A 16282-nucleotide genomic window follows, 5' to 3' on the forward strand; every position below is an offset into this window, starting at 1 on the left:
TTTGGTTATATCTGAACGTTAATTTTAATGTTAAAATAGTATAAATGCTAGACTTTCAGTCTTTAGAAAGAAAACAAAATCACACTAAAAGACTCCGTTTTTTATACTGTAATTTTTTATGTTTTAGAATAAGAAAAAAAAAAAGAAAGAAATGTAATAATAGAGAATTAAATACTAGTAATTTACAACAAAGGTCAATAAATAATTATACAAAATTCGAACATGAAATTCCACAAAATTTTATGTAATCCTACGGGATTACGTAAAATCTAGTAATATTAAAAAAAAAAAAGAAAATCTACAAAAATAAAAACAACTGAGAAATCTAAAAATTATGTGAGTATTTGAATTAATTTCGAATATAAATAATAACTCGTATTTTTTATTCAAATTAAAGAAATTAATTTTTTCCCCAGTGAAAATTAATATTAAAGAAATAATAAATAATAATACTCCAAAATGATAACATATAATAACTAAAGATCTTTATAAATAACTTCATAAATCATAAAAATGTTTTAAAAAATTAATTTTTAATTATTATTAATTAAAAAAAATAAAATGGAACTTTAAACACCTTTTCTTGTTAAATATATTTTCTCTACATAATTTGAATTAAGAAAAATACGAGAAGATATAATCACGTGGTTCTAACAATTTTCGCATGTTATGTTCGATATTCACAATTTTCTCCAATCCGATGTTATTAAATTTTTTCGACACCACAGACTCCCACTGTTTTTTTTTTTCAAGTAATTTTATTCAACAAATATTTATGCAGTTAACATAACCAGTTTATGTAAATTATGTATATTTTTGACAGCTTAAAAAAAACTTTTTCTTTTCTCAAGAAATAGATTTTCCTCGAGATTAAAGTTTAATTTCCTGAGATTCTAGGTTAAACGGAGATTTTTGACAATGTATATAAAACCTGCAAGAATTCTTGTAATCGTATTTTAATGCAGTTGTATTTCTGATGTCTCAATGCTTTAAAAATTGGGCTTTTGGAGATGCTCAGACAGCAAAAGCAGATGTTGATGACATTGTATGGTGTCATTTTCTTTTTTTGTTACTTCTCTAGATAATACTAAACGTACACAGATATCACCCACTACAATAGCTTGGCTTGCGACTGCCATCATTCGTCAACTTATTTTTCTCTTAGTCTCTCTCTCTCTCTTTTTGTGTTCAGTAACGGACTATCTTGTCCTTCCCTCTGCATGTTATTTAAACAGTAAGCATTCCCGTTACTGCATTAAGATGAATTATTATCAATTTTATGTTGTAGTTTAGTAACTATTAACGTTAGACAACAGTATGTTTCCAGTATCGTATTATTCTACTGCTCCGGACAACCTACTAGTGGATTGAAATATATCTTAATTTGATAAAAAAAAAAAAATTCCCTTACTTGAATACACATGGATATATAAATCTTCAGGTGGTAGCATTTCTTCTTATATCAGGTAATTTACAATCATTAAATTATTCTGGAATAAATATAAGACCATAATTTTTTTAAATTTAAATAATAAATTTATTTTAATTATTAAAATGGGTGGAAATTCTTTCATATTGTACTGTATATAAATAAATCGCGTAACACGTGAATAGATTCCTAGACCCGAATGCATAAGTATTGTACTTAAGTCCTTATAAGGACTGGCTTAAAGGGGAGAAGCAAGAATGCTTTTCATATTCCCCGTTATCTGTAGAGAACAATGTAAGGATATGGTGTTATTGAGCTATATAAAGCTCTGATCATGGCAGGAGGGTAAAACCAATAGACATGCCTCAGTTAAAACTTCATTGGCTACAGCATTGCCATTCATTACCCTCCCTAAGTACCGATTTTAGTCGCCTCGTACGACATGCATGAGCTACATTGGTGCTATTCTTATCCCGACCAACCACACGGAGAAGGTATCGTACTTCCTCATTTCTATTAATATAAAGAAAAATTATTATTATTTTGAAAAGGTTTCAGAACAAAAATGATTAGCAAAACATTTTTTTCATTTTTTATTAAAATTAAATTATTATAAAGAAAATATAAAAAGAGCTGTTTATTAGTCCGTTTTACCACAAAATTGCTTTAAAAATTCTGTGATCAAAATGCTTCATTTACTACTGTACTAAATAAACGTTAATACATAAGTAGAAAGCTCAGAGTAGAACATGTGAATGGGGATATTTCGGTTGTTTCCGCAAAATCCTATTGTGACGTTTGGAAATGTACAAGAAAGTACAATGATATTTGGAATAATAAACACCATCATTGTGGCACTACTTAGTAAAGTTGTTATTCAAGCAACGCTATTAAGTAGTGAGTCCACAATGTGCCATTTAAACCAAAAATTTCTTGTGCTTATCCTAAAGCTTAAATATCATTACGTCACGATACAGTTATTGTAATTTATAATTTCTATTCGTTTTGCACTTTGTGCAAACTAAATGATTCAACGGATACAAAAAAGTAAGCATGACTTGACACATTTTTGCAAGAATTCCAAACACTAATTTTGAGTGAAATCGGTTCCAGAATAACTTGCTTGCCTACTACCCACGTAGTAAAGGACAAAAACTTTAGTACATATGCGTTTTTGTAAAATTCGCCTAAAACGGTTGGTGTCCAAAAGAAAAAAAGAGAGTGCCAATGAATGGGAAGAGAAAAAAAATAAATATAAGAATGAATTAAAGTAAAGAAAAGAATGCAATGAAAGAATGAATTAAAGTAAAGAAAAGAATGCAATGAAAGAATGAATTATTAATAAACAAATGGTTATAGAAATACATTTTAAAATATAAAAATAAATAAATTACTATATAATAAGTGCGAATATATATAAGTATACCATTTTCATATTAAAAAGTGTATTTATAAAACATATTGTATTTCTGAAAATATTCAAGTTTTTAAAATATTTTTGAAAAATAAAAAAATATTATATAAAATTATTATTATTCTATATAATATATAGTAATTTTAATTAATTTTATAGTAATATATAGCAATTTTCTAAAATAACTGATTGCTTATCTTATTTTTTAAATAACATTTCTGAAATTGACTGTAGCGCCATCTTACATCAAATATATTAATGCAATTCTTTAGCATTACAAGGAAAACGAATTCTGAAATTGATAGTATATTCAGTTCCAATTTCCGTGAGATGAATTAAATAAATGAGATGCATAATATTTTGATTAAATATATTTTGAAGGGAACTGCTGATTCATTGCCCTTTCTTTAAATATTTTTAGCAACTTTTGCAATTGATAAACTAATGCATTTTAATCTTCAAATATTCTTATAATTTCTATATTTTATTATAGGTGTTGTAGCTAGGACGACGTCAGTTCAAGTTCTTTCATTTTTCTTCAGGGGAATACGTAATATTTATTTTAATTTCTCATATTTTGCTCCTTCCGAACGATAATACAAAGTTGCAGAATCGTGAAGTTTCTTGGAGTAAGCTGATTATTTGAGCTACACTGGAGACCTTCCCGAAGACTTAATTATTGAAATCTCTATGAATAATATTCATCATAGTGGCATCTGTCATGACGAATTTCAGCCAGAACTGAAATGAAATTATTAAACTCCAAGAAAAATTCCGCATCTATATTGGATAGGAAGGAAAATTATAAATCTTGAGATAGGTGAAGTTAGAAACTCAATAAGATTCTGCATTTTGAATGTATAAATAGAAAACTGATTATTGCATCTCCGTTCTGCTTATAAGACAGAAAACTAGTAAAAATTCTATGAACTAAACAAGACAGTTCGATTAAATTTTTGTTATTTTTAGATTTTTTTCCCCTTCAAATTTTTATATCTAAAATGAAAAAAATGCTGCCGATGAAGGTATTTTCGTGTGTATGTGAATAAAATGTGGGACATATCCCACATTAACTTAAAGCATTTTGAACACAATACATTGAATTCTTTATAACTGAAATATTTATTTAAGATACTATTTTCATTCTGTAATAAAATGAGAGCTAATATTTAAGAATTTCCTTATAGTATGTTACAGAACATTTCCATACCAAAATTGTGTTTAACTAAAATGCTTGACAAGGAATAGCATTTTTACTCTCACCAACGAAAACTAAAATCTTGGAAAACGAAATAAGTATTTTCTCGCTGCTAAAACACCATAGCCTTATAGTCCTTATAAGGACTGGCCCAAAGGGGCGAAGCAAGAATGCTTTTCATCTTCCCCGTTATCTGTAGAGGACAGTGTAGGGATAAGGTGTTATTGAGCTATTAAGGCTCTGATCATGGCAGGAGGGTAACAGCAATAGCCGAGCCTCAGTTAGAACTTCATTGGCTACAAAATTGCCATCCCATACCCTCCAAGGGTATTGGATGAATCAATCACCGCATCTCACGGTCGATTGATTCCTACCCCCCCAACACCATAGCCTTTCGATAGTTGTCATTATAATCAAAAATATATTAATAAATAAAAGGTGTATAATTAAACTTATTATTTTTTAAAACTTATTAAAAAATTAAAATAGTTTACCAAAATTTTTATTAATATATAACTCTTTATATATATATATAAAGAGTTATATATATATATATATATATATATATATCCCACAACTGCTTTCGAATAAGTAAAAGTAGTCCGTTAATACCACATTGTGGTATTCCAATATTTCGCTGTATGAGTTAAATTTGTTGCTTTTAAAAGGGTAGAAAATTTGTGATTACTAGTGAAAGCTAATTTATGGTCTGTGTGCTTAAAAATATATTTAAATGCTTTATAAGTATTTTGGATGTATGGTAGTTTTATTATTTTATGTATTGAAAAATTTTCTTTGGTTGTAGGAGTTGTTAATCGAATTTTGTCTGTTTCATTTGGATAATTTATTAATTGTATTGGATAATTTCGGTTTTTGAAATTCTGTGTACATTTGTAATGCCTTTATTGTAACTGCTTTTAGCAGAAAATTTATACGTATTTATAAATGTGTCAGAATAACTGATTTTTGTTGGCATATGGATGATAGCAGTTTAATATATAACTTTAATCTAAGTCTGCTATGGCAGAATGTATATCATTTATGATTTAGTATTTAATCACAAGAATAAGCAGTGTTTCTATACCCTTTAAGAATTTACTCTGCTGCAGAATATAGGGAAATTTATTTATTATTTTTTTTTTTTGGATAGATGGGCGAAGCAAGAATGCTTTTCATATTCCCCGTTATCTGTAGAGGACAGTGTAGGGATAAGGTGTTATTGAGCTATATAAAGCATTGATCATGGCAGGAGGGTAATAGCCATAGCCGAGCCTCAGTTAGAACTTCATTGACTACAGCATTATCCTCCATTACTCTCCAAGGATACCCATTTTAATCGCCTTGTCATCTGAATGAAGAAAATCTGTGTGGATGGGGTGTTATTGAGCTAAACGCTCAAGTCATGGCGGGGTAACGGCATTAGCCGAGCCTCAGTTAAAACTTCACTGGCTACAGCATTGCCATCCGTTACCCTGGAAGTCCTAAAAAGGACTGATTACCGCCCTCGTAATCGCATCTCCAGCCTCTAAATCTGAAATTTAGTATCCTTATATAGTCCTTATAAGGACTGGCTTAAAGGGGCGAAGCAAGAATGCTTTTCAACTTCCCCGTTATCTGTAGTGGACAGTGTAGGTATAAGGTGTTATTGAGCAATTAAAGCTCTGATCATGGCAGGAGGGTAACAGCAATAGCTGAGCCTCAGTTAGAATTTCATTGGCTACAGCATTGCCATCCATTACCCTCCAAGGATATTGGATTGAATGAATCAATCATCACCGCATTTCACGGTCGATTGATCCCCTCCTGAAATTTAGTGTAGTCCTTATAAGGACTGGCTTAAAGGGGCGAAGCAAGAATGCTTTTCATCTTCCCCGTTATCTGTAGAGTGCAGTGTAAGGATAAGGTGTTATTGAGCTATTAAAGCTCTGATCTCATGGCAGGAGAGTAACATCAATAGCCGAGCCTCAGTTAGAACTTCATTGGCTACAGCATTGCCATCCATTACCCTCCAAGGGTAATGGATGACAATGCTGTCAATACAAAGTGTCCTTATAGTCCTTATAAGGACTGGCTTAAAGGGGCGAAGCAAGAATGCTTTTCATCTTCCCCGCTATCTGTAGAGGACAGTGTATGGTTAGGTGTTATTGAGCAATTAAAGCTCTGATCATGGCAGGAGGGTAACAGCAATAGCCGAGCCTCAGTTAGAACTTCATTGGCTATAGCATTGCCATTCATTACCCTCCAAGGGGTATTGGATTGAATAAATCCAATACAAAGTGTTCTTATAAGAACTGGGCGATGGACTGAGTCCTTGACTCTTTATCCCGTCATCTGAATGAAGTAAATCTGTGTGGATGGAGTGTTATTGAGCTAAAAAGCTCTAGTCATGGCTGGGTAACGGCAATAGCCAAGCCTCAGTTAAAACTTCATTGGCTACAGCATTGCCATTTGTTACCCTGGAAGTCCTAAAAAGGACTTATTTAATCTGAAATTACTCAATACAAAGTGTATTGTACTGATATCGATTTCATAGCATCAACATCAAAAATTCAGAAAGGTGTATACATTTAATATAAAATAAAATAAATAAAACGTAATAATTTGATCAACTCTTTCAAAACTAACTATAGCTTAAAGTTATCGTTAATTTTAATTAATATAATTTAGTTTTTGCTAACTTGCAAAGAAGACCTGCAATTTATTCCTGGATGTGAACGAAATTTGGATAACGACAATGAGGTATATAGAAAAAGATAATATGAAATTATTATTAACCTGTTTGATGCAAAAAATACAACGAATATATTAATAATCAAGCGATGTAGTTTGAAAATCGACTGACGAATCACTAAAAATCTCAGTGCTTGTTTGAAATACAATTCTTGAACATAATTGAAACATAAGACATTATATACAAATCTTTTGAAAAATTTCATTAGTTGCACTTACTGGAATAATTAAGAAAGTTGGGATTTGCTGTAATAAGTACAAGAAGAATTAAACTGTTTGAAGAAAAAGTGTCTAGTAGTATTAATAAATTAAAAATTCATCTATTACTTAATGTCAGTTTTAAATGAATTAATTATTTTCGTTCGACAAGTTCTCATTTCTCTCCAGGAGATGGCGCCAGTTTATGTTTCAATTTATTACTGAACATAAATAGAAATGATATTTTCCTCATCTGTCAGCAGTGTGAAAAATAAACACTTCTCTCAACTGCACTGATTCGTTGTCCAGAGGTTTTCAGTGGATCCAAGGATCTAATAAGTGATCGTACATGCATGTAAAACATTAGGATGTATCTGTTACATAAAGAAGGTAATTTTAGACTGAAAGTGAGGAAAAATGGTGATTGGCGGCGCTGCGTTTTTTAAATTAAAAAAAAAAAATTAAATAAATATATATTGTGTTTTGTACAGTTTATTGCCACTGAAAAATTCAAACGTCACATTTGTTGAGATAACTTGATTTTAGTTAATTTCTACATTAGTAAAATTGTATTTAGTTAATCTTATAATAGATTTTAGGTTTAATATATTGGAATACGACAACTCCAGTCTTTTCTTTAATATTTGATATACCGTGAGTTTCTGTATGGTATCTTATTTCTTGTATTTCGTATATCATTTAGACAGAAACTGTTATTTTTTATTTATTTATTTATTTTTTAAATGTTAAGAACTTTTGTGACAACGAGCTTTATAGTAATTACGTAGATAGCCGGAAAAATATCGAAGTGGTTATATTCTTTATGAAAGATTTCATTATTAGTCGTTATAGATGGTAACGTCTTATAAAAAGAAACTTAGAGAAAATTATTGATTTAAAAAATATTTTAAAACTATAATGTTTCTTAAAAATTTTTAGGAGTTTTAAATTAAAAAAAACTATATATATATATTAAACATTAATATGCAGATACCTTTTTATACTAATTACATAATTTATACATAATCCTTACTTTAAATGTTATCATTGCTGTGTTTACCGTGTGGTGGCAGGGATAAGAATTGCCCTAATGTAGCTCATGCAAGTCGTACAAGGCGACTAAAATGGATATCCAGGGAGGGTAATGGTAGCCAATGACGTTCTAACTGAGGCCCGCCTATTGCTGTTACCCTCCTGCCATGATCAGAGCTCATAACTCAATAACACCTTATCCTTAAATTGTCCTCTACAGATAACGGGGAATATGAAAAACGTTCTTGTCATGCCTATCTAGCCAATCCTTTTAAGGATTATCATTGTTGCGGTAGTCTGGTCCTTTGCCTGGCTGAGCATTAAAATTATAAAAATAGTGAATAATGTAATTACGGATTGAATTGTGGGTTGTTAATGATTAGAGAGGTGGTTCGCTCTTTCGTAGACCTTCCATAAACTTCTCTCAATCCACTCTCAAGATTCAAAATATTTCAAGGTAAGTTTTTTCTTCATTTTGTGACTACGGGATCTCTATTTGCTGGTAGATCATCGATTTGATCTACGGGATTTCACATTTAGGTTCTAGGATCAGCTTTTCAAACTTTAGGTTTTGATAATTGATAAACATAGACATGGAAAAACTGATAGACGAGACAAAATTTGAGGACGTTTATCGGGAATTTATCCGCTTCGGTGAGATGCTTAGTAGTAGGTGGCTGGGAAAAGAAACTCTATGACACGTTTCCCTCCACAATTGTCACAGACGACAGTCTGGAAAACATGACGGCATTGGACATCGGACAGCGAAGCTCGGGGCAGTCACTAGATCCTGAGGATGCGAAAATATCCCAAAACAAAATGCCACCATATATTGGATACAGCTGACACAGAGGAAGAATTCCAAACCGTAAAAACTAAAAAAAAAAAGGAAAATTCCCGTTACTAGGGAATAACCCAAAACCGTAGAAATGGAGACTCATATTAATACAAACTCAAAAGAAAGAATACCCCCAGTCATCCTAAGGGATAAAAACCATTGGACGTCAGTTGCTACTTCACTCCGAACTCTAGAAATATCATTTACGAAAGCCACCAACACAGAAGAAGGAATTCGCATCCAACCAAAATCTTCTACTGATTACAGACAACTAACCAAATTACTGGATAATAGCAACCTACCCAACCGCACATTTGCACTCAATAGTGAAAAGAACCTTAACGTTGTGCTCAGAGGGGGTAATAGAGTCCATTACAACAGATGAAGTACAAGCAGATCTCCAAAACAAAGGCTTCAGACCTACAAAAGTCAAGCCGTATGCGTAGAGCTGATAAAACCCCATATACTCTAATATTGGTAGAGATTAGCAAAGACTAGAAACACATACGATCTTCAAACTATTTGTGATTTAGTCATAAAGACTGAATCGCTAAAATATAAACAAATAACGACGCAATCTCATCGCTGTCAAAAGTTTGGCCACTCACAATGCTGCTCCAAAGCAGATTACCGATGTGTTAAATGTGGTGGCAGACACTCAACAAATGAATGCCAAATAACCAGCACACAGCCAGCAAATTGTGCAAATTGCAGAGGCCCACACCCTGCAAACTATAGGGGCTGCATAGCATTTCCTCAAAACCAAAGTACACAACTCCAAACCAGCAAACCTATACAAGAACGCACATCCTCCCATCAAACCACAGTCTCCACAACGGACGGGAGGACGTATGCTGGAGTAACAAGACCAACCTACCAGTCACAACAAACCTATCCTACTGAACATAACAAGCCACATAGCAGAAATGCTTGCTGAACTCCGGCAAACCAACTCAACTCAAGAAGCCAAGGATATCATCTTAAGGCGCACACAATCACTGCTTGTTGAAATCCTAAATGGATAAGACTAATAGAAAACCTAAATCCTTACAGATTTTCAGCTGGAACGCAAACGGACTATCCAACAAAATACAGGAATTACAGGAGTTTGCAGCAGAAACCCAAACAGATATCATCCTTATAAATGAATCACACCTCGTCCAAGTGACAAGGTCAGAATCAACAATTACAGCACTTACCGTACAGACAGATCCTATGCAAGAGGAGCAGGCACCGCCATCTTTGTCAAAAGAAACACAATGCATAATACAGGGTGGCCATAAAATAACTTTGCCTCTTTTGAGGCATCTGTAGCTAAAAACAATAAACGGAATGAGACCAAATTTTATATTGAGACTTTTGAAGACACGGGGAGATGATTTCCGCGAAAAAAAGATTTAGTATCAAAAGTCGCCGATAGGGAAAATTTTGGCGCTGGCGGAACCGAAAACAAGCGGATAATTACATTAAAGGCAGATAAAATGGAATAATAACATTTCTACGGTGTAAGCGACAGCCGCGTCACTCATTCCAGCTGGATATGTGGCGCGTTACAATGATAATAATAATAATTAAACTAAAACAACTAAAATTTGCATAATCCTTTTTACCTGTGTTTACTGCAAATATTTGGCTGATATAGCAATACTAAAAACATTGTGCACAGCTATCACATACAAGCAGTTAACGACTTAAGTTATGATCACAACCCCATCATATTGCAATTAGGCGCCAATCAAGATCTAACTGAAAACGCCACCGTCTTTATAAAATTGAAACAACTACTGAGCTTTCCAGGATAATTTGGCCCAGTCCCACATATTACATCCAAAAAGATATAGAAAAGGCAGTGAAAACCTTTGAAAAGCAAATAATAACAGCAATATCACAGGTAACAAATATAACCAAGTGTGCACCACCAAATAAACTCCCAGATGACATAAAACGTCTTATCCGTGAGAAAAACAAATTAAGAAGACAATACCACAGAACAACGGATCCCGCAGATAAGCAGGCAGTTAAAGCAACAAACCAGGTTCGGTATGCTCTAGAGGACCACCGAAACCAACTTTGAAATAGCAAAATACATCACCTAAACACAGAGGATCAGTCATTGTGGAGAATGATCAGATCACTTCGTTCTTCCTCCAATCCAAGGTGAATATAGAGTCGCCTACAATGATGAGGAAAAAGCAGAAGCATTTGCAGACAGCTTAGAAAGACAATTCAGCCCCAATTATACCAATATATACATAAACGTCATATGAAAAATCCACATACAAGTGTGTAAAATCACTCAAAACGCCTCATTCCAATCCAACAACAAATCCATGTCACCAACAGAAATATATGAAATCATAAGAAAACTAAACAACAAAAAAGGCTCCGGGTCCGGATGGAATAACTAACAAGGCGCTCGAGCTACTCCCCCGTGAAGGGGTTATGCATCTGGTATCCATCACTAATGCCATCCTTCTGCTAAATTATTTTCAGGCGCAATGGAAGCTTGCGAATGTCTTCCTAATTCCAAAAGCTGGGAAAAATACACAAATTCTTCAGAATTATAGACCGAGTAGCCTTCTCTCATGTGTAGGCAAAGCCGAACGCGCAATACTCACATGGATTCAAGAGGCAACAGATATCAACCATTTCCTACAAGACAAGCAATTCGGCTTTAGGAAATATCGCTCCACAACGCTTCAAATTTACAGAGTCTTTGAATACATCACACAAGGGTTCGAATAGCACCAACATTCTGGCGCAGTCTTCCTGGACATAACATAAGCATTTGATAGAATATGGCATTATGGTCAAATTTTTAATTATACCAAGTAGGAATGCCATTAGCATTAGTTCTACTTATAAAATCATATCTGAATAACAGAAAATTTAAAATAAAACTCAGTGGAATCAGATCCACGGAGAGGAGAGTCACGGCTGGATTCTCACAAGACTCTGTGCTGTCTCTTCTACTCTTCTCCATACACATGGCAGATCTTCCCAAGTTGTCCCCCATCCATTACCGCTCTCTATGCCGATGATACAATTATCATAGCCAGATCCCTCCGTCCACATCTAGCTTCAAACAAGATGCAGAGAGTAGTCCACAAATTAGAGAATTGGTACAAAAAATGGCATATCGCAATTAACCCAGGAAAAAGCTCTGCAGTACTTTTCACCAGACGTAAAGCAAAACCAAACACAAACATATAAATGTTTGGAAAAGTCATCCCTTGGCACAACTCTACCAAATACCAAGGAGTTCATCTGGATAAACGCATAAATTTCAAGACACACATAAATAGTGTCTCCACCAAAGCAAGTCAGACTATTGCACAGCTATATCCACTTTTGAATAGGACAAAATTCTTCTCTACAAATCGGTGATAAGACCTCAGATAACTTATGCCTCATCAACTTGGGGACACACGTCTAAACAGGACATCCACAGATTACAAACGATCCAGAACGAATGCCTAAGAATGGCATTAATGCCCCTTGGTTCATCAGAAACCTTCAGTTACACCAAGAAGCCAACCTTCCAGATATCAAGACCTACATGACAGACATTGCAGAAAAATTCTTCACAATTACAGATAATCACCCACATCAACTAGCTCGACACGCAGCAGACTACAAACCCTCAGATCGTTTTAAATATAAAAAACCAAAATCCTCCATCGCAAGATAAAGCTAATACAGCTTACAATGCTCACAAAGAACGGGTAAATTACCCACAATAATCCCCTCATACACAAGCTAAAATCAGATGAAGTAATGAAGAGTCAAGGTCTCGGTCCATCTTCCAAAGAAGTTCCAAGTTATCATTGCGGTTTTGTTATGTTATATCTTGATATTTCGTTGCACGTTCCCTTTAAGGCGGTGTTTCTCAACCTTTTTTGAATCATGCCCCCACCTCAACGTCTCAAAGACTTTGATGCCCCCTCTAGCATAATAGTCAGCCAAATTCTGAAAAAGTATAATATAAATATGTACATGTACATTTTCTAATTTCTTGTAAAAACGTTGTTTCTTGAATAAATAAATAACAATAAACCTGTTGGAAGAATTTATCTTTTATTTTATTTTATTTTTATTTTTTATTATTTTTTTTGTGTGGGTATTTTCAATCAGTTTAGAATCCTGGTCCATATTTCGTTCTTTTGCGAAAGTAGTACTCAAACACGGATTACTATATTAAGCACTCGTTTCTACAATTGAAAATCATAGAACATACGCTTTTTTGTGCATTAACAGACACTCTCAAGAATAAATTTCTTTCCGTCTCGCCGATATTATTTAGTGTGTTGGGGAAGGAAAGCCGACAGAGAGAGTTTTCAAACACTAGAAGGGAAGTTTTGCCCTTAGTTCGTTTTAGGTTTGTAGTTCTTTGTGTTACTGGGACTAACTACCACTAAATCCACTATTATTTTATAATATAGCGGTAGTAGCATATACTCTATATTATGAATATACAATATATTCAACACCTTAAAGAAACATATTAAAATATATTACATTAAATACTAAATAATTAAAAAATATAATAAAGAAAATTATATAATAAAAAGTGTCTTCTAGATATTTGCAAATTTTTTAAAATTTAATTATAATCTGATTTTTTCAAAGAGATCAAATACACCTTTTATATAAAAAAATAAGTATATATATATATATATATATAGGTTATGGAGGGATAATGGATAGCAATGCTGCAGCCAATGAAGTTTTAACTGAGGCTCTGCTATTGCTGTTATCCTCTTGCCATGATCAGAGCTTTAAAATATATATATACTTATTATTTTTGATTTATAATATGGATTGATGGTTGAATGAATCAATCGACCGTGAGATGCGGTGATTGATTCATTCAGTACAACAATACCCTTGGAGGGTAATGGATAGCAATGCTGTAGCTAATGAAGCTCTAACTGAGGTTCGGCTATTGCTGTTACCCTCCTGCCATGATCAGAGCTTTAATAATAGCTCAATACCCTTATCCCTACACTGTCCGCTTCAGATAACGAAAGGGAATATGAAAAGCATTCTTGCTTCGCCCCTTTAAGCCAGTCCTTATAAGGACTATAAGGAATATATATATGGGGTGGAAAGACTGAAAAAGTCCTTTTTAGGACTTCCAGGGTAATAAATGGCAATGCTGTAGCCAATGAAGTTTTAACTGAGGCTCGACTATTGCCGTTACCCAGCCATCACTACAGCTTTTTAGCTCAATAACACTCCATCCACATAGATTATCTTCATTCAGATGACGGGATAAAGAGTCAAGGACTCAGTCCATCGCCCAGTTCTTTTAAGAACTTATTTTTTCCTAAACCAAAATAACAAAATCCTCATATACAAGACGGTAATAAGACCCAAATTAATCTAAGCCTCACCAGCCTGGGGACACAAGACAGAAAGAAACATTAAAAAAATGCAAACAATTCAGAACAAGTGTCTCAGGATGGCACTAAACGCACCCTGGTTTGTCAGAAACACTCAACTTCATCGTGATACTAATCTGCCAAGCATCAAGACACTCATGAAAACCGTCGCAGAAATATTCTTCACAATAACAAAAAACCACAGAAACCAATTACTAAGACAGGCATCAAACTACAGCCCAACAGACCACTTCAAACACAGAAGACCAAAAGACATCTTAAAATGAAAAACCTCAAGAAAAGCTCACCAAGAGCGGGCATAGTACCCACCCAGCTTCCACAAGTAAAATAGAGATAAAGGGATAAAGAGCCAAGGCTCACTCCATCTACCATAGATGTTAACAGTTAACAGTTAACTTATTTTTTATATAAATTTATATAATCATATATATTATATAAATATATATTGTATATATATTTATATAATATATATGCAATATATATATATATATATATATATATATGGTAACTTGTAATCATGGTAATCACCTTATGGTAACTTGTTTTGGTGAAATACTTACAAGCTCTGTATTACTAAATCTTGGTATTTCTAGCCTAGCTCCTACTGACGAGATCTCAATAAAGGTCGAAACCGGTCTGGGTAGTGGCCCTTTGCCTTTAATACAAAACATCATACATCCCCTTCTTGGAGATGTGTTTTGGCATTAAGGGTAAATATTGATTAGTGATCGGAGCTTGTTCCACCTTTGCCACGAGTTGCCCTGGTCTTGCACTACCTGTGGGATCAGTTAGACTTGCATCAATTGCGCAAACTTGACTTTTAGTCTGTTTGCTTACTTGGGAAATGGAGTAAACCAGGTTTAAAATTGCTTGGTATCTTTAATATATATATATATATATATATATATATATATATATATATATATATATATATATATATATATATATATATATATCAGTTCATCAAAGGGTGACGGGGGAATCAATCGACCGTGAGATGCGGTGATTGATTCTTTCAATCCAATACTCTTGGAGGATAATGGATGGCAATGCTGTAGCCAATGAAGTTCTAATTGAGGCTAAGACATTGCTGTTACCCTCCTGCCATGATCAGAGCTTTAAATAGCTCAATAACACCTTATCCCTACACTGTCCTCTACAGATAACGGGGAAAATGAAAAGCATTCTTGCTTTGCCCTTTAAGCCAGTCCTTATAAGATAAGGGTATTTCCCTTATAAGATAAGGGAAACAAAGGGACGTAACCGGGATCGACCTTGAGATGCCGTGATTAATACCCTTGGAGGGTAATGGATGGCAGTGCTGTACCAATGAAGTTTAATGAGGTTCGGCTGTTGCTGTTACCCCCCCCCCCCTCGGGCGCTGAGATTCGAGAGTTTTGAATTCGCTCTCTTAGGGTTTTTGCCTTAAGGGAGCAATTTGAGTCTCCGGGGAAGGTGTTCTCCGGCACGGCCCGCTGAGGGGCTTTGACAGTGAATGATTTTCTTCGGAATTTGAGCGGTTCTGCTCGAAGTTCTTCCATTGTGGGTGGAAGGCCATCACTGAGTGGTAGCCAACGCTGAGATGGATGGTCTTTCGCCCACTATTGAGTGGCTTAGGGATCGTCCGAATTTTTAGAGACGGCTTTACCTTTATATATGGCAATGCTGTAGCCAATGAAGTTCTAACTGAGGCTCGGCTATTGCCATTACCCTCCTGCCGTGATCAGAGCTTTAACAGCTCAATAACACCTTATCCCTACACTCTACAGATAACGGGGAAAATGAAAAGCATCTTGCTTCGCTCCCTTTAAGCCAGTCCTTATCCTTATAAGGACAAAAGGACGTACATACTAAAGTATTGTTTATTATTGTTTGTTGGTTAAATTAGGGTGCAAATTGTTTCTGTCATGAAACGTAGGATCGAACGAATAGGTTTTCACGCATTAAAAATAGTTAACAGGGAGAGTATCAATTTCATCTCGACTGCTCTCTAAGGATTGCTAACAGCCATATCCTGGTGTAACTGATCAAATCATAA

The sequence above is a fragment of the Typopeltis vanoorti genome, chromosome 6, assembly GCF_054136105.1.
Source record: "Typopeltis vanoorti isolate ZY-2024b chromosome 6, IOZ_Tvanoo_1.0, whole genome shotgun sequence".
NCBI classification, from domain to species: Eukaryota; Metazoa; Arthropoda; class Arachnida; order Uropygi; family Thelyphonidae; genus Typopeltis; species Typopeltis vanoorti.